Source organism: Periplaneta americana, chromosome 7, assembly GCF_040183065.1.
Source record: "Periplaneta americana isolate PAMFEO1 chromosome 7, P.americana_PAMFEO1_priV1, whole genome shotgun sequence".
In the NCBI taxonomy this organism is placed as follows: domain Eukaryota; kingdom Metazoa; phylum Arthropoda; class Insecta; order Blattodea; family Blattidae; genus Periplaneta; species Periplaneta americana.
Window position 1 is genome coordinate 126044163 of NC_091123.1, and position 17259 is coordinate 126061421.

Here is a 17259-nt window from a genome sequence, read left to right on the forward strand (position 1 = left end):
TGACCATCATCCGAAAGCGTTACAATGTGACTGTCCCTCTAAGACACAAAATACACATGGCCCGTGAGGGGATCGAACCCTCGACCTTCGCGTTATTAGCACGACGCTCTAACCAGCTGAGCTAACAGGCCGATACAGTAACAGTAGTATTTAGAGGATCATGTATTGTGACCGTCATCCGAAAGCGTTACAATGTGACTGTCCCTCTAAGACACAAAATACAGATGGCCTGTGAGGGGATCGAACCCTCCACCTTCGCGTTATTAGCACAACTCTCTAACCAGCTGAGCTAACAGGCCGATGTAGCAACAGTAGTATTTACAGGATCATGTATTATGACCATCATCCGAAAGCGTTACAATGTGATTGCCCTACAAGACACGAAATACACATGGCTCGTGAGGGGATCGAACCCTCGACCTTCGCGTTATTAGCACGACGCTCTAACCAGCTGAGCTAACAGGCCGATGTAGCAACAGTAGTATTTACAGGATCATGTACTGTGACCATCAACCGAAAGCGTTACAATGTGACTATCCCTCTAAGACACAAAATACACATGACCCGTAAAGGGATCGAACCCACGACCTTCGCGTTATTAGCACGACGCTCTAACCAGCTGAGCTAACAGGCCGATGTAGCAACAGTAGTATTTACAGGATCGTATATTGTGACCATCAACCGAAAGCGTTACAATGTGACTGTCCCTATAAGACACAAAATACACATGGCCCGTGAGGGGATCAAACCCACGACCTTCGCGTTATTAGCACGACGCTCTAACCAGCTGAGCTAACAGGCCGATGTACTAACACTAGTATTTACAGGATCATGTATTATGACCGTCGTCCGAAAGCGTTTCAATGTGACTATCCCTCTAAGACACAAAATACACATGGCCCGGGAGAGGATCGAACACACGAATTTAGCGTTATTAGCACGACGCTCTAACCAACTGAGCTAACAGGCCGATACAGGAACAGTAGTATTTACAGGATCATATATTGTGACCATCATCCGAAAGCGTTACAATGTGACTGTCCCTCTAAGACACAAAACAAACACGGCCCCTGAGGGGATCGAACCCACGACCTTCGCGTTATTAGCACGACGCTCTAACCAGCTGAGCTAACAAGCCGATGCATCATTAGTAGTATTTACAGGATCATGTATTGTGACCATCATCCGAAAGCGTTACAATGGGACTGTCCCTCTAAGACATAAAATACACATGGCCCGTGAGGGGATCGAACCCACGACCTTCGCGTTATTAGCACGACGCTCTAACCAGCTGAGCTAAGAGGCCGATACAGTAACAGTAGTATTTACAGGATCATGTATTGTGACCATCATCCGAAAGCGTTACATTGTGACTGTCCCTCTAAGACACAAAATACACGTGGCCCGTGAGAGGATCGAACCCACGACCTTCGCGTTATAAGCACGACGCTCGAACCAGCTGAGCTAACAGGCCGATGTACTAGCACTAGTATTTACAGGATCATGTATTGTGACCATCATCCGAAAGCGTTACAATGGGACTGTCCCTCTAAGACACAAAATACACATGGCCCGTGAGGGGATCGAACCCTCGACCTTCGCGTTTTTAGCACTACGCTCTAACCAGCTGAGTTAACAGGCCGAGACAGGAGCAGTAGTATTTACAGGATCATGTATTGTGACCATCATCCGAAAGCGTTACAATGTGACTGTCCCTCTAAGACACAAAATACACATGGCCCGTGAGGGGATCGAACCCTCGACCTTCGCGTTATTAGCACGACGCTCTAACCAGCTGAGCTAACAGGCCGATACAGTAACAGTAGTATTTACAGGATCATGTATTGTGACCATCATCCGAAAGCGTTACAATGTGACTGTCCCTCTAAGACACAAAATACACATGGCCCGTGAGGGGATCGAACCCTCGACCTTCGCGTTATTAGCACGACGCTCTAACCAGCTGAGCTAACAGGCCGATACAGTAACAGTAGTATTTAGAGGATCATGTATTGTGACCGTCATCCGAAAGCGTTACAATGTGACTGTCCCTCTAAGACACAAAATACAGATGGCCTGTGAGGGGATCGAACCCTCCACCTTCGCGTTATTAGCACAACTCTCTAACCAGCTGAGCTAACAGGCCGATGTAGCAACAGTAGTATTTACAGGATCATGTATTATGACCATCATCCGAAAGCGTTACAATGTGATTGCCCTACAAGACACGAAATACACATGGCTCGTGAGGGGATCGAACCCTCGACCTTCGCGTTATTAGCACGACGCTCTAACCAGCTGAGCTAACAGGCCGATGTACTAACACTAGTATTTACAGGATCATGTATTGTGACCATCATCCGAAAGCGTTACAATGGGACTGTCCCTCTAAGACACAAAATACACATGGCCCGTGAGGGGATCGAACCCACGACCTTCGCGTTATTAGCACGACGCTCTAACCAGCTGAGCTAACAGGCCGACGTACTAACACTAGTATTTACAGGATCATGTATTGTGACCATCATCCGAAAGCGTTACAATGTGACTGTCCCTGTAAGACACAAAATACACATGGCCCGTGAGAGGATCGAACCCTCGATGTTCGCGTTATTAGCACAACGCTCTAACCAGCTGAGCTAACAGGCCGATAGAGAAACAGTAGTATTTACAGGATCATGTATTGTGACCATCATCCGAAAGCGTTACAATGGGACTGTCCCTCTAAGACACAAAATACACATGGCCCGTGAGGGGATCGAACCCACGACCTTCGCGTTATTAGCACGACGCTCTAACCAGCTGAGCTAACAGGCCGATGTACTAACACTAGTATTTACAGGATCATGTATTATGACCGTCATCCGAAAGCGTTTCAATGTGACTATCCCTCTAAGACACAAAATACACATGGCCCGGGAGAGGATCGAACACACGACCTTCGCGTTATTAGCACGACGCTCTAACCAGCTGAGCTAAGAGGCCGATACAGTAACAGTAGTATTTACAGGATCATGTATTGTGACCATCATCCGAAAGCGTTACATTGTGACTGTCCCTCTAAGACACAAAATACACGTGGCCCGTGAGAGGATCGAACCCACGACCTTCGCGTTATTAGCACGACGCTCTAACCAACTGAGCTAACAGGCCGATACAGTGACAGTAGTATTTACAGGATCATATATTGTGACCATCATCCGAAAGCGTTACAATGTGACTGTCCCTCTAAGACACAAAACAAACACGGCCCATGAGGGGATCGAACCCACGACCTTCGCGTTATTAGCACGACGCTCTAACCAGCTGAGCTAACAGGCCGATACAGCACCAGTAGTATTTACAGGATCATGTATTGTGACCATCATCCGAAAGCGTTACAATGGGACTGTCCCTCTAAGACATAAAATACACATGGCCCGTGAGGGGATCGAACCCACGACCTTCGCGTTATTAGCACGACGCTCTAACCAGCTGAGCTAACAGGCCGATACAGTAACAGTAGTATTTACAGGATCATGTATTGTGACCATCATCCGAAAGCGTTACAATGTGACTGTCCCTCTAAGACACAAAATACACGTGGCCCGTGACAGGATCGAACCCACGACCTTCGCGTTATTAGCACGACGCTCGAACCAGCTGAGCTAACAGGCCGATGTGCTAGCACTAGTATTTACAGGATCATGTATTGTGACCATCATCCGAAAGCGTTACAATGGGACTGTCCCTCTAAGACACAAAATACACATGGCCCGTGAGGGGATCGAACCCTCGACCTTCGCGTTTTTAGCACTACGCTCTAACCAGCTGAGTTAACAGGCCGAGACAGGAACACTAGTATTTACAGGATCATGTATTGTGACCATCATCCGAAAGCGTTACAATGTGACTGTCCCTCTAAGACACAAAATACACATCGCCCGTGAGGGGATCGAACCCTCGACCTTCGCGTTATTAGCACGACGCTCTAACAAGCTGAGCTAACAGGCCGATACAGTAACAGTAGTATTTACAGGATCATGTATTGTGACCGTCATCCGAAAGCGTTACAATGTGACTGTCCCTCTAAGACACAAAATACAGATGGCCTGTGAGGGGATCGAACGCTCGACCTTGGCGTTATTAGCACAACTCTCTAACCAGCGGAGCTAACAGGCCGATGTAGCAACAGTAGTATTTACAGGATCATGTATTACGACCATCATCCGAAAGCGTTACAATGTGATTGTCCCTACAAGACACAAAATACACATGGCCCGTGAGGGATCGAACCCTCGACCTTGGCGTTATTAGCACGACGCTCTAACCAGCTGAGCTAACAGGCCGATACAGTAACAGTAGTATTTACAGGATCATGTATTGTGACCATCATCCGAAAGCGTTACAATGTGACTGTCCCTCTAAGACACAAAATACACATGGCCCGTGAGGGGATCGAACCCTCGACCTTCGCGTTATTAGCACGACGCTCTAACCAGCTGAGCTAGCAGGCCGATACAGTAACAGTAGTATTTACAGGATCATGTATTGTGACCGTCATCCGAAAGCGTTACTGTGTGACTGTCCCTCTAAGACACAAAATACACATGGCCTGTGAGGGGATCGAACCCTCCACCTTCGCGTTATTAGCACAAATCTCTAACCAGCTGAGCTAACAGGCCGATGTAGCAACAGTAGTATTTACAGGATCATGTATTATGACCATCATCCGAAAGCGTTACAATGTGATTGTCCCTACAAGACACGAAATACACATGGCTCGTGAGGGGATCGAACCCTCGACCTTCCCGTTATTAGCACGACGCTCTAACCAGCTGAGCTAACAGGCCGATTTACTACCACTAGTATTTACAGGATCATGTATTGTGACCATCATCCGAAAGCGTTACAATGTGACTGTCCCTCTAAGACACAAAATACACATGGCCCGTGAGGGGATCGAACCCTCGACCTTCGCGTTATTAGCACGACGCTCTAACCAGCTGAGCTAACAGGCCGATACAGTAACAGTAGTATTTACAGGATCATGTATTGTGACCATCATCCGAAAGCGTTACAATGTGACTGTCCCTCTAAGACACAAAATACACATGGCCTGTGAGGGGATCGAACCCTCGACCTTCGCGTTATTAGCACGACGCTCTAACCAGCTGAGCTAACAGGCCGATACAGTAACAGTAGTATTTACAGGATCATGTATTGTGACCGTCATCCGAAAGCGTTACAATGTGACTGTCCCTCTAAGACACAAAATACAGATGGCCTGTGAGGGGATCGAACCCTCCACCTTCGCGTTATTAGCACAACTCTCTAACCAGCTGAGCTAACAGGCCGATGTAGCAACAGTAGTATTTACAGGATCATGTATTATGACCATCATCCGAAAGCGTTACAATGTGATTGCCCTACAAGACACGAAATACACATGGCTCGTGAGGGGATCGAACCCTCGACCTTCGCGTTATTAGCACGACGCTCTAACCAGCTGAGCTAACAGGCCGATGTACTAACACTAGTATTTACAGGATCATGTATTGTGACCATCATCCGAAAGCGTTACAATGGGACTGTCCCTCTAAGACACAAAATACACATGGCCCGTGAGGGGATCGAACCCACGACCTTCGCGTTATTAGCACGACGCTCTAACCAGCTGAGCTAACAGGCCGACGTACTAACACTAGTATTTACAGGATCATGTATTGTGACCATCATCCGAAAGCGTTACAATGTGACTGTCCCTGTAAGACACAAAATACACATGGCCCGTGAGGGGATCGAACCCTCGATGTTCGCGTTATTAGCACAACGCTCTAACCAGCTGAGCTAACAGGCCGATAGAGAAACAGTAGTATTTACAGGATCATGTATTGTGACCATCATCCGAAAGCGTTACAATGGGACTGTCCCTCTAAGACACAAAATACACATGGCCCGTGAGGGGATCGAACCCACGACCTTCGCGTTATTAGCACGACGCTCTAACCAGCTGAGCTAACAGGCCGATGTACTAACACTAGTATTTACAGGATCATGTATTATGACCGTCATCCGAAAGCGTTTCAATGTGACTATCCCTCTAAGACACAAAATACACATGGCCCGGGAGAGGATCGAACACACGACCTTCGCGTTATTAGCACGACGCTCTAACCAGCTGAGCTAAGAGGCCGATACAGTAACAGTAGTATTTACAGGATCATGTATTGTGACCATCATCCGAAAGCGTTACATTGTGACTGTCCCTCTAAGACACAAAATACACGTGGCCCGTGAGAGGATCGAACCCACGACCTTCGCGTTATTAGCACGACGCTCTAACCAACTGAGCTAACAGGCCGATACAGTGACAGTAGTATTTACAGGATCATATATTGTGACCATCATCCGAAAGCGTTACAATGTGACTGTCCCTCTAAGACACAAAACAAACACGGCCCATGAGGGGATCGAACCCACGACCTTCGCGTTATTAGCACGACGCTCTAACCAGCTGAGCTAACAGGCCGATACAGCACCAGTAGTATTTACAGGATCATGTATTGTGACCATCATCCGAAAGCGTTACAATGGGACTGTCCCTCTAAGACATAAAATACACATGGCCCGTGAGGGGATCGAACCCACGACCTTCGCGTTATTAGCACGACGCTCTAACCAGCTGAGCTAACAGGCCGATACAGTAACAGTAGTATTTACAGGATCATGTATTGTGACCATCATCCGAAAGCGTTACAATGTGACTGTCCCTCTAAGACACCAAATACACGTGGCCCGTGACAGGATCGAACCCACGACCTTCGCGTTATTAGCACGACGCTCGAACCAGCTGAGCTAACAGGCCGATGTGCTAGCACTAGTATTTACAGGATCATGTATTGTGACCATCATCCGAAAGCGTTACAATGGGACTGTCCCTCTAAGACACAAAATACACATGGCCCGTGAGGGGATCGAACCCTCGACCTTCGCGTTTTTAGCACTACGCTCTAACCAGCTGAGTTAACAGGCCGAGACAGGAACACTAGTATTTACAGGATCATGTATTGTGACCATCATCCGAAAGCGTTACAATGTGACTGTCCCTCTAAGACACAAAATACACATCGCCCGTGAGGGGATCGAACCCTCGACCTTCGCGTTATTAGCACGACGCTCTAACAAGCTGAGCTAACAGGCCGATACAGTAACAGTAGTATTTACAGGATCATGTATTGTGACCGTCATCCGAAAGCGTTACAATGTGACTGTCCCTCTAAGACACAAAATACAGATGGCCTGTGAGGGGATCGAACGCTCGACCTTGGCGTTATTAGCACAACTCTCTAACCAGCGGAGCTAACAGGCCGATGTGGCAACAGTAGTATTTACAGGATCATGTATTACGACCATCATCCGAAAGCGTTACAATGTGATTGTCCCTACAAGACACAAAATACACATGGCCCGTGAGGGATCGAACCCTCGACCTTGGCGTTATTAGCACGACGCTCTAACCAGCTGAGCTAACAGGCCGATACAGTAACAGTAGTATTTACAGGATCATGTATTGTGACCATCATCCGAAAGCGTTACAATGTGACTGTCCCTCTAAGACACAAAATACACATGGCCCGTGAGGGGATCGAACCCTCGACCTTCGCGTTATTAGCACGACGCTCTAACCAGCTGAGCTAGAAGGCCGATACAGTAACAGTAGTATTTACAGGATCATGTATTGTGACCGTCATCCGAAAGCGTTACTGTGTGACTGTCCCTCTAAGACACAAAATACACATGGCCTGTGAGGGGATCGAACCCTCCACCTTCGCGTTATTAGCACAAATCTCTAACCAGCTGAGCTAACAGGCCGATGTAGCAACAGTAGTATTTACAGGATCATGTATTATGACCATCATCCGAAAGCGTTACAATGTGATTGTCCCTACAAGACACGAAATACACATGGCTCGTGAGGGGATCGAACCCTCGACCTTCCCGTTATTAGCACGACGCTCTAACCAGCTGAGCTAACAGGCCGATTTACTACCACTAGTATTTACAGGATCATGTATTGTGACCATCATCCGAAAGCGTTACAATGTGACTGTCCCTCTAAGACACAAAATACACATGGCCCGTGAGGGGATCGAACCCTCGACCTTCGCGTTATTAGCACGACGCTCTAACCAGCTGAGCTAACAGGCCGATGTACTAACACTAGTATTTACTGGATCATGTATTGTGACCATCATCCGAAAGCGTTACAATGGGACTGTCCCTCTAAGACACAAAATACACATGGCCCGTGATGGGATCGAACCCTCGACCTTCGCGTTATTAGCACGACGCTCTAACCAGCTGAGCTAACAGGCCGATGTACTAACACTAGTATTTACAGGATCATGTATTGTGACCATCATCCGAAAGCGTTACAATGGGACTGTCCCTCTAAGACACAAAATACACATGGCCCGTGAGGGGATCGAACCCTCGACCTTCGCGTTATTAGCACGACGCTCTAACCAGCTGAGCTAACAGGCCGATGTACTAACACTAGTATTTACAGGATGATGTATTGTGACCATCATCCGAAAGCGTTACAATGGGACTGTCCCTCTAAGACACAAAATACACATGGCCCGTGAGGGGATCGAACCCACGACCTTCGCGTTATTAGCACGACGCTCTAACCAGCTGAGCTAACAGGCCGATACAGCAACAGTAGTATTTACAGGATCATGTATTGTGACCATCATCCGAAAGCGTTACAATGGGACTGTCCCTCTAAGACACAAAATACACATGGCCCGTGAGGGGATCGAACCCACGACCTTCGCGTTATTAGCACGACGCTCTAACCAGCTGAGCTAACAGGCCGATACAGCAACAGTAGTATTTACAGGATGATGTATTGTGTCCATCATCCGAAAGCGTTACAATGTGACTGTCCCTCTAAGACACAAAATACACATGGCCCGTGAGGGGATCGAACCCACGACCTTCGCGTTGTTAGCACGACGCTCTAACCAGCTGAGCTAACAGGCCGATGTACTAACACTAGTATTTACAGGATCATGTATTATGACCGTCATCCGAAAGCGTTTCAATGTGACTATCCCTCTAAGACACAAAATACACATGGCCCGGGAGAGGATCGAACACACGAATTTCGCGTTATTAGCACGACGCTCTAACCAACTGAGCTAACAGGCCGATACAGTAACAGTAGTATTTACAGGATCATATATTGTGACCATCATCCGAAAGCGTTACAATGTGACTGTCCCTCTAAGACACAAAATACACATGGCCCGTGAAGGGATCGAACCCTCGAACTTCGCGTTATTAGCACGACGCTCTAACCAGCTGAGCTAACAGGCCGATGTACTAACACTAGTATTTACAGGATCATGTATTGTGACCATCATCCGAAAGCGTTACAATGGGACTGTCCCTCTAAGACACAAAATACACATGGCCCGTGATGGGATCGAACCCTCGACCTTCGCGTTATTAGCATGACGCTCTAACCAACTGAGCTAACAGGCCGATGTACTAACATTAGTATTTACAGGATCATGTATTGTGACCATCATCCGAAAGCGTTACAATGGGACTGTCCCTCTAAGACACAAAATACACATGGCCCGTGAGGGGATCGAACCCACGACCTTCGCGTTATTAGCACGACGCTCTAACCAGCTGAGCTAACAGGCCGATGTACTAACACTAGTATTTACAGGATCATGTATTGTGACCATCATCCGAAAGCGTTACAATGTGACTGTCCCTCTAAGACACAAAATACACATGGCCCGTGAGGGGATCGAACCCTCGACCTTCGCGTTATTAGCACGACGCTCTAACCAGCTGAGCTAACAGGCCGATACAGTAACAGTAGTATTTACAGTATCATGTATATTGTGACCATCATCCGAAAGCGTTACAATGTGACTGTCCCTCTAAGACACAAAATACACATGGCCCGTGAGGGGATCGAACCCTCGACCTTCGCGTTATTAGCACGACGCTCTAACCAACTGAGCTAACAGGCCGATACAGTAACAGTAGTATTTACAGGATCATGTATTGTGACCGTCATCCGAAAGCGTTACAATGTGACTGTCCCTCTAAGACACAAAATACAGATGGCCTGTGAGGGGATCGAACCCTCCACCTTCGCGTTATTAGCACAACTCTCTAACCAGCTGAGCTAACAGGCCGATGTAGCAACAGTAGTATTTACAGGATCATGTATTATGACCATCATCCGAAAGCGTTACAATGTGACTGTCCCTCTAAGACACAAAATACACATGGCCCGTGAGGGGATCGAACCCTCGACCTTCGCGTTATTAGCACGACGCTCTAACCAGCTGAGCTAACAGGCCGATGTACTAACACTAGTATTTACTGGATCATGTATTGTGACCATCATCCGAAAGCGTTACAATGGGACTGTCCCTCTAAGACACAAAATACACATGGCCCGTGATGGGATCGAACCCTCGACCTTCGCGTTATTAGCACGACGCTCTAACCAGCTGAGCTAACAGGCCGATGTACTAACACTAGTATTTACAGGATCATGTATTGTGACCATCATCCGAAAGCGTTACAATGGGACTGTCCCTCTAAGACACAAAATACACATGGCCCGTGAGGGGATCGAACCCACGACCTTCGCGTTATTAGCACGACGCTCTAACCAGCTGAGCTAACAGGCCGATACAGCAACAGTAGTATTTACAGGATCATGTATTGTGACCATCATCCGAAAGCGTTACAATGGGACTGTCCCTCTAAGACACAAAATACACATGGCCCGTGAGGGGATCGAACCCACGACCTTCGCGTTATTAGCACGACGCTCTAACCAGCTGAGCTAACAGGCCGATACAGCAACAGTAGTATTTACAGGATGATGTATTGTGTCCATCATCCGAAAGCGTTACAATGTGACTGTCCCTCTAAGACACAAAATACACATGGCCCGTGAGGGGATCGAACCTACGACCTTCGCGTTATTAGCACGACGCTCTAACCAGCTGAGCTAACAGGCCGACACAGAAACAGTAGTATTTACAGGATCATGTATTGTGACCATCATCCGAAAGTGTTACAATGTGACTGTCCCTCTAAGACACAAAATACACATGGCCTGTGAGGGGATCGAACGCGGGATCGAACGCTCGACCTTGGCGTTATTAGCACGACGATCTAACCAGCTGAGCTAACAGGCCAATGTAGTAACAGTAGTATTTACAGGATCATGTACTGTGACCATCATCCGAAAGCGTTTCAATGTGACTGTCCCTCTGAGACACAAAATACACATGGCCCGTGAGGGGATCGAACCCACGACTTTCGCGTTATTAGCACGACGCTCTAACCAACTGATCTAACAGGCCGATGTAGTAACAGTAGTATTTACAGGATCATGTATTGTGACCATCATATGAAAGCTTTACAATGTAACTGTTCGTCTAAGACACAAAATACACATGTCCCGTGAGGGGATCGAACCCTCGACCTTCGCGTTATTAGCATGCGGGGGGCAAAGACTAATTAGGATTTGTCGGTCTCTGATCGGGTTTTACATCCAGATAGAACTTTTTCTTCTTCTTTCCCTTAGTTTAACTTCTCCCTTTTAGGTTCTTAACCCTTGCATTGGCATGTAGCGCGTTTGGGCGAATCCAGAAATGCATATAGAGTGTTAGTTGGGAGGCTGGAGGAAAAAAGAACTTTGGGGAGGCCGAGACGTAGATGGGAAGATAATATTAAAATGGATTTGAGGGAGGTGAATTATGATGATAGAGACTAGATTAATCTTACTCAGAATAGGGACCAATGGCGGGCTTATGTAAGGGCGGCAATGAACCTCCGGGTTCCTTAAAAGCGAGTAATTAAGTAAGTAAGTAAGTAAGTAAGCAAATAACCCTTGCTGTGAATTTCGGTGAAGTCCGGAAGGCCCATTTTGTCAAATCCACTCTCCTCATCTCCACGCTTGGGCCCCCTGGGATCTAATAAGATGCGAAAGAGACAGTGGTGTGCGGAAAGCAACGGGAAGTTAACGCATTTATCCTTCCCAAGAAAAGCTGCAAGCATGAGCAAAGGAAGCTTTTAATAGAAAAAGGACCATCTTCTGCGGATATCTGGAGAAAGAACTAAGGAAGAGACTAGTGAAGTGGTTTGTGTGGAGTGTGGCATTGTATGGGGAAGAAACATGGATATTACGACGAAATGAAGAGAAACGAATAGAAGCATTTGAAATGTGGATGTGAAAAAGAACGGAGCGTGTGAAGTGAACAGAATAAGAAATGAAGTTGTGTTGGAAAAAGTGGGTGAAGAAAGAATGATGCTGAAACTGATTAGAAAGAGAAAAAAGAATTGGTTGGGTCTCTGGTTGAGAAGAATAATAGACGACATAAGGAGACTAAACGGAAGGCAGAAAATAGGAAAGATTGGAGAATGCTGGGTTTGCAATGATAGACCTGCCCATGGGCAGAACACTTATGCAGGTATGTTCAGAATGTCTGGAATGTCGTGTCTAAGAACAGTCACTATTTGCAAGGACTAGTCGATTCCATGCCCACTTGACTGCAAGATGTGATCGAGATAAGGGGGAGGTAGACTAAATATTGAATCGTGACTTTTTGTTTTGTTTTTTGAACACTTAATTGTCTGAATGTTCTAAGGCAGACGCCAGTAAGTTTGTTTTGTGTATGCCACGAAAGATATTTTTGTTGAGAATAAAATCTTTTTTCTTTCCATTTATAGCCACAATGTCATAATAATAAAGTCATGGCATAATACATTAATGAACCTGCTGTTAATTACTCAAATAATCGTAAAAGAGAATGAAGCAATTATGTATATTTTGTCCCTCTCTCTTAAAAACAAAACAAAAAAAAACATTAATAGCACGAGATTGTATTCGAACGTAAAACCTCACGAATGAGAGGCCGGAACGCTACCATTACGCTATTAAGTAACACACAGGCTATTTTAATTATAACTTTAGATATCAGGCAACGTGGTCCAACAACATGTAACATCGCCTGTTTCCGAATTGTAGCGAAGATACCCGAAGGAAACTTTGCTTCAAGAGAGCAGCCACTTTTTCTTTTGACAACTGTACATGGCCTTACTTCTTTTCTTTCCATCGTACTGCAGTGGTGTATATCATCATCATCATCATCCATACTACAGCTCGGGTTCAGTTCAGGGTGCAGGCGTGCTGTACTTATACAGGAACGCGATCGTTCGGCTACCCAGTCATTGAAAGAATAGGAGTATCGTGCTGTTTCAAAATACGCAAGCGCAAGCGCGAAAGTTTGAGGTATGCAAACTTTTCTTGAGTTTATGTTAGAGTTTGCACTTAACGTATTTCATTGTGAATGCTTTCATTAAGTAACATGGGTCCAAGGTTTTGTATTTATGGTCCGTTTGCGTTTAATTTTCATTGTGAATGTGCCTTTAAGTGTCTTGCAATATTCGAACATAAGAGAGACAACCAAGATATTAAAAACTTCATATTTCATAAGAAAAACTAATCGCAAGGTCTGTGCTAAATCTCGAAGTGGTTAAACCACGAGTGGAGGGCAGACAATATTTATATAACAAGGTGAAACGAACACGACAGACTTCCTTCTCCAGAGCGAACATCGGCGAATATCGAAATTTACCCTACTTGACAAACTTGAACCGAACACAGCGTCTGTAATGCACGACGCTAAGTAATAGGAGTGGTAAGTACAATAAGCCTCAGCCTGCAGTGCAAACCTTCGGTTCCCTCTTCCGTACAAGAGAGAGAGAAAAAAAGATTGTGGTGGAGGGAGAGGGAATATACTTGACGTTATGACATTTTTGGACAGATTTGCCCTACCCTGCCCTAGAGGTTACCCATTTTATTTTCTTACCACAGTTTCATAAAGTTTTATATAGCTTTCACTACGACCCATATTGGACACAGAATTTCATATTAAAACACCATCTCACTTTACAGTGAAGTTAATTAAAAGTTAGCCTATTATTCCATTAGTAAACTAATTGATTTTACGTGTTACTCATATTTCTCCAATGTAAGGTACCGTACATTAAAATCAACGCAGGAAGTTAGACAATAAATAAAATTATCACTGTAATATCTTCTCACGCAATACTTCCTTGTGTTTGCATGTTAGGAATCAATGGGCGAGGCACTTAGAAGGAGCAAAAGGAAGAGGAACATTAACACGTCACTTTCGGTAATACTCCTCCGTCTTGAAACATGCACATCTCCTTCCTGCAGGAACACTCCTCACTAACACCACTTGATTCAAGTTAGTGGTTCTTGGATACTTCTCGACTATACTGTAAAGCAGTGGTTCCCAAACTTTCTGAAGGCGCGACTCACTTTTGGGAGGGACTCTTGTTTGCGATCCCTCTTCACTACCGTACCGGTACTTAACCTCATTCGAAAAATATAAATTCCAATAAAATCGACAGCGATAATTTAAAATTGACCACAACGATAATTTTACTCAAAATCAGCGGATTTCACTCAACAAACGACAAAAATACAAGTACATGGTGCAACAATGACATGAAATATTACGTAAACATAATTTCTAGTACTTCAAACTATTGCCGCCGTGGCGCTACAGTGATAGTTCAATATAAATCGAAAATGATGCTTGTGCTATCTGTTACCCAACAGATATAGCCTATTATCAGGGTGCGAATTAACGGGGAGGGGGATAGGGAGGATTTCCCCCTGTTGGAAAGTTATCCCTCTCTCATAAATTCTCATTAACATCCCTGCCAAGGATAACTTCTATCCCCCCCCACAAAATATAATTGTTTTAATACGAGTATACTTTATAAAGTATAAAGTAAGCAAAGCAAATAATATTAATATACTGCTCGGGAAAAAGAGTATAAGTCAAAATATACAACTTTTCAGTACAAGCAATTTAATGGTTTACAGTCTTACTGTTTGCTAATGTTACATACCTACCAGAAAACTGATTTTTATTGAATACAGTAATTATATTATTTTACTTATATTGTTTATACCAATCTGTAGAACATGTTATGGTGCAACATAATACTGACTTATCTTATTTTGACCATTTTTTGACTTATATTCTTTTTCCCGAGCAGTCTAGATATTATCATCGCCGGCAAGCAGACAACAATCAAAAACTTACTTAGGAATTACATCTTAGGTCTGCTCATGGATATAATTATTATTATGATCAAGATGCAAGACAAGCAACTCAGTGCGGCGAAGCGTTGACCCGTAATAACAATAATACTCGTACTTACAAATGGCTTTTAAGGAACCCGGAGGTTCATTGCCGCCCTCACATAAGCCCGCCATCGGTCCCTGTCCTGAGCAAGATCAATCCAATCTCTACCATCATATCCCATCATATCCCACCTCTCTCAAATCAATTTTTATATTATCCTCTCATCTACGTCTCGGCCTCCCCAAAGGTCTTTTCCACTCCGGCCTCCCAACTAACACTCTAATATCCATTTCTGGGTACGCTTATACGTGCTACATGCCCTGCCTATCTCAAACGTCTGGATTTAATATTCCTAATTATGTCAGATGAACGTGTAGTTCTACGTTGTGTAATTTTCTCCATTCTCCTGTAACTCCATCCCTCTTAGCCCCAAATATTTTCCTAAGCACCTTATTCTCAAACACCCTTAACCTCTGTTCCTCTCTCAAAATGAGAATCTAAGTTTCACAACCATACAAAACAACCGGAAGGCCTAATATAACTGTTTTATAAATTCTAACTTTCAGCTTTTTGAGAGCAGACTGGATGACAAAAGCTTCTCAACCAAATAATAACAGGCATTTCCCATATTTATTCTGCGTTTAATTTCCTTCCGAATAATAATAATAATAATAATAATAATAATAATAATAATAATAATAATAATAATAATAATAATAATAATAATAATAATGATTTTCTATGTAGGATTCTATCCCCTTCACATCAGAAATCTTAATTCGCACTCTGTCTATTATAAATAAACTTGATTTCTGATTGACAAAGAAAAATTTCGTCCATTCCAGTGTATTAAGAAACTCGTGGAAAATTTAGCTGCGTATTACTATGAGAAATACTGAGTTCGTTTTTGCAATTTTATTCATATGATTCAGCCTACAATATTCCATTGATATTACATTAGACTTACCTGTGGGTGCACATAAAATTGTCCAGTGTGCTGTAGTGAGAGATCCAGGGCTGATCCACCGCATCCTTCTCACCGTCTCGTGGACTACCTCAATCAGCGTCTGTGTGCCCACGTCTCGAGTCCAGAAGACAGACAAACTGTCACCAAACACACTGAAACAATCCCCATGGATACTTCAGAAACGAGAAATATTAATCTAGAATATTATTTTATCAAATACAATCTTATTTAATTACGGTGAAAATAATACATACGCCTACTATTAATCTGAGATTACATAAATCGATTCTACAATGACATACGTGAGTCACAAATAATACCACTGTAAAGTCTTAGGAGCGAGCGTGTTAGTTCAGGCACTTGGGTTTGGACCACACATTATAGAGGTCCCAGGTTCAAGCCCTGGGGCCTGCCAACCAAATAGTTTTTTTTTTTTGTGTGTCCCTCAGTCTATTACACTATATATTTCCAGTAATAAAGGCAAATGGCGGGTTACACGAAAAATACATCCATAACCCTCTAACAATATTATATTATTTCAGCCCTGATTACATATATATATATATATATATATATATGATATGGGCAGCCGGGTAGCTCAGTTGGTAGAGCATTGGCAGCTGGCTACGGACTGAAAGGTCCGGGGTTCGATCCCAGGTGGTGACAGGATTTTTTCTCGTTGCCAAACTTTCAGAACGGCCCCGAGGTTCACTCAGCCTCCTATAAAATTGAGTACCGGGTCTTTCCCGGGGGTAAAAGGCGGTCAGAGCGTGGTGCCGACCACACCACCTCATTCTAGTGCCGAGGTGCTCTACCTCCATGCCCCAAGTGCCTTCATGGCATGTTACGGGGATAACTTTACCTTTTATATATATGATATGGTATTATATACAGGGACATCATTTTATTTTTACTAACATTTTTAATATTAACCTGGCTATACCTTTTGCTACCCCTTCCCACGACTGGAGTTCGATGATACTGCGTAAAATGAAAACAAATCATTTTACTAGGTATAGGAGGGAAAAAAAGTAGTTAATCCATTTACGTAAATTAGGAAATATCGCAATT

General features: G+C 44.4%; 59 non-coding genes across 59 annotated transcripts; all 59 read right to left on the reverse strand.

Moving 5' to 3' along the window:
• Positions 1 to 57: 57 nt before the first annotated feature.
• TRNAI-AAU (transfer RNA isoleucine (anticodon AAU)) lies at positions 58 to 131 on the reverse strand. Its single transcript has one exon. It is a non-coding gene; the product is annotated as a tRNA-Ile (tRNA).
• A 94-nt stretch (positions 132 to 225) lies between these two features.
• TRNAI-AAU (transfer RNA isoleucine (anticodon AAU)) lies at positions 226 to 299 on the reverse strand. Its single transcript has one exon. It is a non-coding gene; the product is annotated as a tRNA-Ile (tRNA).
• Positions 300 to 392: 93 nt separating this feature from the next.
• On the reverse strand, positions 393 to 466 carry TRNAI-AAU (transfer RNA isoleucine (anticodon AAU)). The gene has a single exon. It is a non-coding gene; the product is annotated as a tRNA-Ile (tRNA).
• Positions 467 to 560: 94 nt separating this feature from the next.
• Positions 561 to 634, reverse strand: TRNAI-AAU (transfer RNA isoleucine (anticodon AAU)). The gene has a single exon. It is a non-coding gene; the product is annotated as a tRNA-Ile (tRNA).
• Positions 635 to 728: 94 nt separating this feature from the next.
• Positions 729 to 802, reverse strand: TRNAI-AAU (transfer RNA isoleucine (anticodon AAU)). The gene has a single exon. It is a non-coding gene; the product is annotated as a tRNA-Ile (tRNA).
• A 262-nt stretch (positions 803 to 1064) lies between these two features.
• Positions 1065 to 1138, reverse strand: TRNAI-AAU (transfer RNA isoleucine (anticodon AAU)). Its single transcript has one exon. It is a non-coding gene; the product is annotated as a tRNA-Ile (tRNA).
• A 94-nt stretch (positions 1139 to 1232) lies between these two features.
• Positions 1233 to 1306, reverse strand: TRNAI-AAU (transfer RNA isoleucine (anticodon AAU)). Its single transcript has one exon. It is a non-coding gene; the product is annotated as a tRNA-Ile (tRNA).
• A 94-nt stretch (positions 1307 to 1400) lies between these two features.
• TRNAI-UAU (transfer RNA isoleucine (anticodon UAU)) lies at positions 1401 to 1474 on the reverse strand. The gene has a single exon. It is a non-coding gene; the product is annotated as a tRNA-Ile (tRNA).
• Positions 1475 to 1568: 94 nt separating this feature from the next.
• On the reverse strand, positions 1569 to 1642 carry TRNAF-AAA (transfer RNA phenylalanine (anticodon AAA)). Its single transcript has one exon. It is a non-coding gene; the product is annotated as a tRNA-Phe (tRNA).
• A 94-nt stretch (positions 1643 to 1736) lies between these two features.
• On the reverse strand, positions 1737 to 1810 carry TRNAI-AAU (transfer RNA isoleucine (anticodon AAU)). Its single transcript has one exon. It is a non-coding gene; the product is annotated as a tRNA-Ile (tRNA).
• A 94-nt stretch (positions 1811 to 1904) lies between these two features.
• Positions 1905 to 1978, reverse strand: TRNAI-AAU (transfer RNA isoleucine (anticodon AAU)). The gene has a single exon. It is a non-coding gene; the product is annotated as a tRNA-Ile (tRNA).
• A 94-nt stretch (positions 1979 to 2072) lies between these two features.
• Positions 2073 to 2146, reverse strand: TRNAI-AAU (transfer RNA isoleucine (anticodon AAU)). Its single transcript has one exon. It is a non-coding gene; the product is annotated as a tRNA-Ile (tRNA).
• A 93-nt stretch (positions 2147 to 2239) lies between these two features.
• On the reverse strand, positions 2240 to 2313 carry TRNAI-AAU (transfer RNA isoleucine (anticodon AAU)). The gene has a single exon. It is a non-coding gene; the product is annotated as a tRNA-Ile (tRNA).
• Positions 2314 to 2407: 94 nt separating this feature from the next.
• Positions 2408 to 2481, reverse strand: TRNAI-AAU (transfer RNA isoleucine (anticodon AAU)). The gene has a single exon. It is a non-coding gene; the product is annotated as a tRNA-Ile (tRNA).
• Positions 2482 to 2575: 94 nt separating this feature from the next.
• TRNAI-AAU (transfer RNA isoleucine (anticodon AAU)) lies at positions 2576 to 2649 on the reverse strand. Its single transcript has one exon. It is a non-coding gene; the product is annotated as a tRNA-Ile (tRNA).
• A 94-nt stretch (positions 2650 to 2743) lies between these two features.
• On the reverse strand, positions 2744 to 2817 carry TRNAI-AAU (transfer RNA isoleucine (anticodon AAU)). Its single transcript has one exon. It is a non-coding gene; the product is annotated as a tRNA-Ile (tRNA).
• Positions 2818 to 3079: 262 nt separating this feature from the next.
• On the reverse strand, positions 3080 to 3153 carry TRNAI-AAU (transfer RNA isoleucine (anticodon AAU)). The gene has a single exon. It is a non-coding gene; the product is annotated as a tRNA-Ile (tRNA).
• A 94-nt stretch (positions 3154 to 3247) lies between these two features.
• On the reverse strand, positions 3248 to 3321 carry TRNAI-AAU (transfer RNA isoleucine (anticodon AAU)). The gene has a single exon. It is a non-coding gene; the product is annotated as a tRNA-Ile (tRNA).
• A 94-nt stretch (positions 3322 to 3415) lies between these two features.
• On the reverse strand, positions 3416 to 3489 carry TRNAI-AAU (transfer RNA isoleucine (anticodon AAU)). Its single transcript has one exon. It is a non-coding gene; the product is annotated as a tRNA-Ile (tRNA).
• A 262-nt stretch (positions 3490 to 3751) lies between these two features.
• Positions 3752 to 3825, reverse strand: TRNAF-AAA (transfer RNA phenylalanine (anticodon AAA)). The gene has a single exon. It is a non-coding gene; the product is annotated as a tRNA-Phe (tRNA).
• A 94-nt stretch (positions 3826 to 3919) lies between these two features.
• On the reverse strand, positions 3920 to 3993 carry TRNAI-AAU (transfer RNA isoleucine (anticodon AAU)). Its single transcript has one exon. It is a non-coding gene; the product is annotated as a tRNA-Ile (tRNA).
• A 262-nt stretch (positions 3994 to 4255) lies between these two features.
• On the reverse strand, positions 4256 to 4328 carry TRNAI-AAU (transfer RNA isoleucine (anticodon AAU)). Its single transcript has one exon. It is a non-coding gene; the product is annotated as a tRNA-Ile (tRNA).
• Positions 4329 to 4422: 94 nt separating this feature from the next.
• TRNAI-AAU (transfer RNA isoleucine (anticodon AAU)) lies at positions 4423 to 4496 on the reverse strand. Its single transcript has one exon. It is a non-coding gene; the product is annotated as a tRNA-Ile (tRNA).
• Positions 4497 to 4590: 94 nt separating this feature from the next.
• Positions 4591 to 4664, reverse strand: TRNAI-AAU (transfer RNA isoleucine (anticodon AAU)). Its single transcript has one exon. It is a non-coding gene; the product is annotated as a tRNA-Ile (tRNA).
• A 94-nt stretch (positions 4665 to 4758) lies between these two features.
• Positions 4759 to 4832, reverse strand: TRNAI-AAU (transfer RNA isoleucine (anticodon AAU)). Its single transcript has one exon. It is a non-coding gene; the product is annotated as a tRNA-Ile (tRNA).
• Positions 4833 to 4926: 94 nt separating this feature from the next.
• TRNAI-AAU (transfer RNA isoleucine (anticodon AAU)) lies at positions 4927 to 5000 on the reverse strand. The gene has a single exon. It is a non-coding gene; the product is annotated as a tRNA-Ile (tRNA).
• Positions 5001 to 5094: 94 nt separating this feature from the next.
• On the reverse strand, positions 5095 to 5168 carry TRNAI-AAU (transfer RNA isoleucine (anticodon AAU)). Its single transcript has one exon. It is a non-coding gene; the product is annotated as a tRNA-Ile (tRNA).
• A 94-nt stretch (positions 5169 to 5262) lies between these two features.
• Positions 5263 to 5336, reverse strand: TRNAI-AAU (transfer RNA isoleucine (anticodon AAU)). Its single transcript has one exon. It is a non-coding gene; the product is annotated as a tRNA-Ile (tRNA).
• Positions 5337 to 5429: 93 nt separating this feature from the next.
• TRNAI-AAU (transfer RNA isoleucine (anticodon AAU)) lies at positions 5430 to 5503 on the reverse strand. The gene has a single exon. It is a non-coding gene; the product is annotated as a tRNA-Ile (tRNA).
• A 94-nt stretch (positions 5504 to 5597) lies between these two features.
• On the reverse strand, positions 5598 to 5671 carry TRNAI-AAU (transfer RNA isoleucine (anticodon AAU)). Its single transcript has one exon. It is a non-coding gene; the product is annotated as a tRNA-Ile (tRNA).
• A 94-nt stretch (positions 5672 to 5765) lies between these two features.
• Positions 5766 to 5839, reverse strand: TRNAI-AAU (transfer RNA isoleucine (anticodon AAU)). Its single transcript has one exon. It is a non-coding gene; the product is annotated as a tRNA-Ile (tRNA).
• A 94-nt stretch (positions 5840 to 5933) lies between these two features.
• TRNAI-AAU (transfer RNA isoleucine (anticodon AAU)) lies at positions 5934 to 6007 on the reverse strand. Its single transcript has one exon. It is a non-coding gene; the product is annotated as a tRNA-Ile (tRNA).
• A 262-nt stretch (positions 6008 to 6269) lies between these two features.
• TRNAI-AAU (transfer RNA isoleucine (anticodon AAU)) lies at positions 6270 to 6343 on the reverse strand. Its single transcript has one exon. It is a non-coding gene; the product is annotated as a tRNA-Ile (tRNA).
• A 94-nt stretch (positions 6344 to 6437) lies between these two features.
• Positions 6438 to 6511, reverse strand: TRNAI-AAU (transfer RNA isoleucine (anticodon AAU)). Its single transcript has one exon. It is a non-coding gene; the product is annotated as a tRNA-Ile (tRNA).
• Positions 6512 to 6605: 94 nt separating this feature from the next.
• TRNAI-AAU (transfer RNA isoleucine (anticodon AAU)) lies at positions 6606 to 6679 on the reverse strand. The gene has a single exon. It is a non-coding gene; the product is annotated as a tRNA-Ile (tRNA).
• Positions 6680 to 6941: 262 nt separating this feature from the next.
• TRNAF-AAA (transfer RNA phenylalanine (anticodon AAA)) lies at positions 6942 to 7015 on the reverse strand. Its single transcript has one exon. It is a non-coding gene; the product is annotated as a tRNA-Phe (tRNA).
• A 94-nt stretch (positions 7016 to 7109) lies between these two features.
• Positions 7110 to 7183, reverse strand: TRNAI-AAU (transfer RNA isoleucine (anticodon AAU)). The gene has a single exon. It is a non-coding gene; the product is annotated as a tRNA-Ile (tRNA).
• Positions 7184 to 7445: 262 nt separating this feature from the next.
• TRNAI-AAU (transfer RNA isoleucine (anticodon AAU)) lies at positions 7446 to 7518 on the reverse strand. The gene has a single exon. It is a non-coding gene; the product is annotated as a tRNA-Ile (tRNA).
• Positions 7519 to 7612: 94 nt separating this feature from the next.
• Positions 7613 to 7686, reverse strand: TRNAI-AAU (transfer RNA isoleucine (anticodon AAU)). Its single transcript has one exon. It is a non-coding gene; the product is annotated as a tRNA-Ile (tRNA).
• Positions 7687 to 7780: 94 nt separating this feature from the next.
• On the reverse strand, positions 7781 to 7854 carry TRNAI-AAU (transfer RNA isoleucine (anticodon AAU)). The gene has a single exon. It is a non-coding gene; the product is annotated as a tRNA-Ile (tRNA).
• Positions 7855 to 7948: 94 nt separating this feature from the next.
• TRNAI-AAU (transfer RNA isoleucine (anticodon AAU)) lies at positions 7949 to 8022 on the reverse strand. Its single transcript has one exon. It is a non-coding gene; the product is annotated as a tRNA-Ile (tRNA).
• A 94-nt stretch (positions 8023 to 8116) lies between these two features.
• TRNAI-AAU (transfer RNA isoleucine (anticodon AAU)) lies at positions 8117 to 8190 on the reverse strand. The gene has a single exon. It is a non-coding gene; the product is annotated as a tRNA-Ile (tRNA).
• Positions 8191 to 8284: 94 nt separating this feature from the next.
• Positions 8285 to 8358, reverse strand: TRNAI-AAU (transfer RNA isoleucine (anticodon AAU)). The gene has a single exon. It is a non-coding gene; the product is annotated as a tRNA-Ile (tRNA).
• Positions 8359 to 8452: 94 nt separating this feature from the next.
• On the reverse strand, positions 8453 to 8526 carry TRNAI-AAU (transfer RNA isoleucine (anticodon AAU)). The gene has a single exon. It is a non-coding gene; the product is annotated as a tRNA-Ile (tRNA).
• A 94-nt stretch (positions 8527 to 8620) lies between these two features.
• Positions 8621 to 8694, reverse strand: TRNAI-AAU (transfer RNA isoleucine (anticodon AAU)). Its single transcript has one exon. It is a non-coding gene; the product is annotated as a tRNA-Ile (tRNA).
• A 94-nt stretch (positions 8695 to 8788) lies between these two features.
• Positions 8789 to 8862, reverse strand: TRNAI-AAU (transfer RNA isoleucine (anticodon AAU)). The gene has a single exon. It is a non-coding gene; the product is annotated as a tRNA-Ile (tRNA).
• A 94-nt stretch (positions 8863 to 8956) lies between these two features.
• TRNAV-AAC (transfer RNA valine (anticodon AAC)) lies at positions 8957 to 9030 on the reverse strand. Its single transcript has one exon. It is a non-coding gene; the product is annotated as a tRNA-Val (tRNA).
• Positions 9031 to 9292: 262 nt separating this feature from the next.
• Positions 9293 to 9366, reverse strand: TRNAI-AAU (transfer RNA isoleucine (anticodon AAU)). The gene has a single exon. It is a non-coding gene; the product is annotated as a tRNA-Ile (tRNA).
• A 94-nt stretch (positions 9367 to 9460) lies between these two features.
• Positions 9461 to 9534, reverse strand: TRNAI-AAU (transfer RNA isoleucine (anticodon AAU)). Its single transcript has one exon. It is a non-coding gene; the product is annotated as a tRNA-Ile (tRNA).
• A 94-nt stretch (positions 9535 to 9628) lies between these two features.
• TRNAI-AAU (transfer RNA isoleucine (anticodon AAU)) lies at positions 9629 to 9702 on the reverse strand. Its single transcript has one exon. It is a non-coding gene; the product is annotated as a tRNA-Ile (tRNA).
• A 94-nt stretch (positions 9703 to 9796) lies between these two features.
• TRNAI-AAU (transfer RNA isoleucine (anticodon AAU)) lies at positions 9797 to 9870 on the reverse strand. Its single transcript has one exon. It is a non-coding gene; the product is annotated as a tRNA-Ile (tRNA).
• A 96-nt stretch (positions 9871 to 9966) lies between these two features.
• On the reverse strand, positions 9967 to 10040 carry TRNAI-AAU (transfer RNA isoleucine (anticodon AAU)). The gene has a single exon. It is a non-coding gene; the product is annotated as a tRNA-Ile (tRNA).
• Positions 10041 to 10134: 94 nt separating this feature from the next.
• On the reverse strand, positions 10135 to 10208 carry TRNAI-AAU (transfer RNA isoleucine (anticodon AAU)). The gene has a single exon. It is a non-coding gene; the product is annotated as a tRNA-Ile (tRNA).
• A 94-nt stretch (positions 10209 to 10302) lies between these two features.
• TRNAI-AAU (transfer RNA isoleucine (anticodon AAU)) lies at positions 10303 to 10376 on the reverse strand. The gene has a single exon. It is a non-coding gene; the product is annotated as a tRNA-Ile (tRNA).
• A 94-nt stretch (positions 10377 to 10470) lies between these two features.
• On the reverse strand, positions 10471 to 10544 carry TRNAI-AAU (transfer RNA isoleucine (anticodon AAU)). The gene has a single exon. It is a non-coding gene; the product is annotated as a tRNA-Ile (tRNA).
• Positions 10545 to 10638: 94 nt separating this feature from the next.
• TRNAI-AAU (transfer RNA isoleucine (anticodon AAU)) lies at positions 10639 to 10712 on the reverse strand. The gene has a single exon. It is a non-coding gene; the product is annotated as a tRNA-Ile (tRNA).
• Positions 10713 to 10806: 94 nt separating this feature from the next.
• TRNAI-AAU (transfer RNA isoleucine (anticodon AAU)) lies at positions 10807 to 10880 on the reverse strand. The gene has a single exon. It is a non-coding gene; the product is annotated as a tRNA-Ile (tRNA).
• Positions 10881 to 10974: 94 nt separating this feature from the next.
• Positions 10975 to 11048, reverse strand: TRNAI-AAU (transfer RNA isoleucine (anticodon AAU)). The gene has a single exon. It is a non-coding gene; the product is annotated as a tRNA-Ile (tRNA).
• A 274-nt stretch (positions 11049 to 11322) lies between these two features.
• TRNAI-AAU (transfer RNA isoleucine (anticodon AAU)) lies at positions 11323 to 11396 on the reverse strand. Its single transcript has one exon. It is a non-coding gene; the product is annotated as a tRNA-Ile (tRNA).
• Positions 11397 to 17259: the final 5863 nt, after the last annotated feature.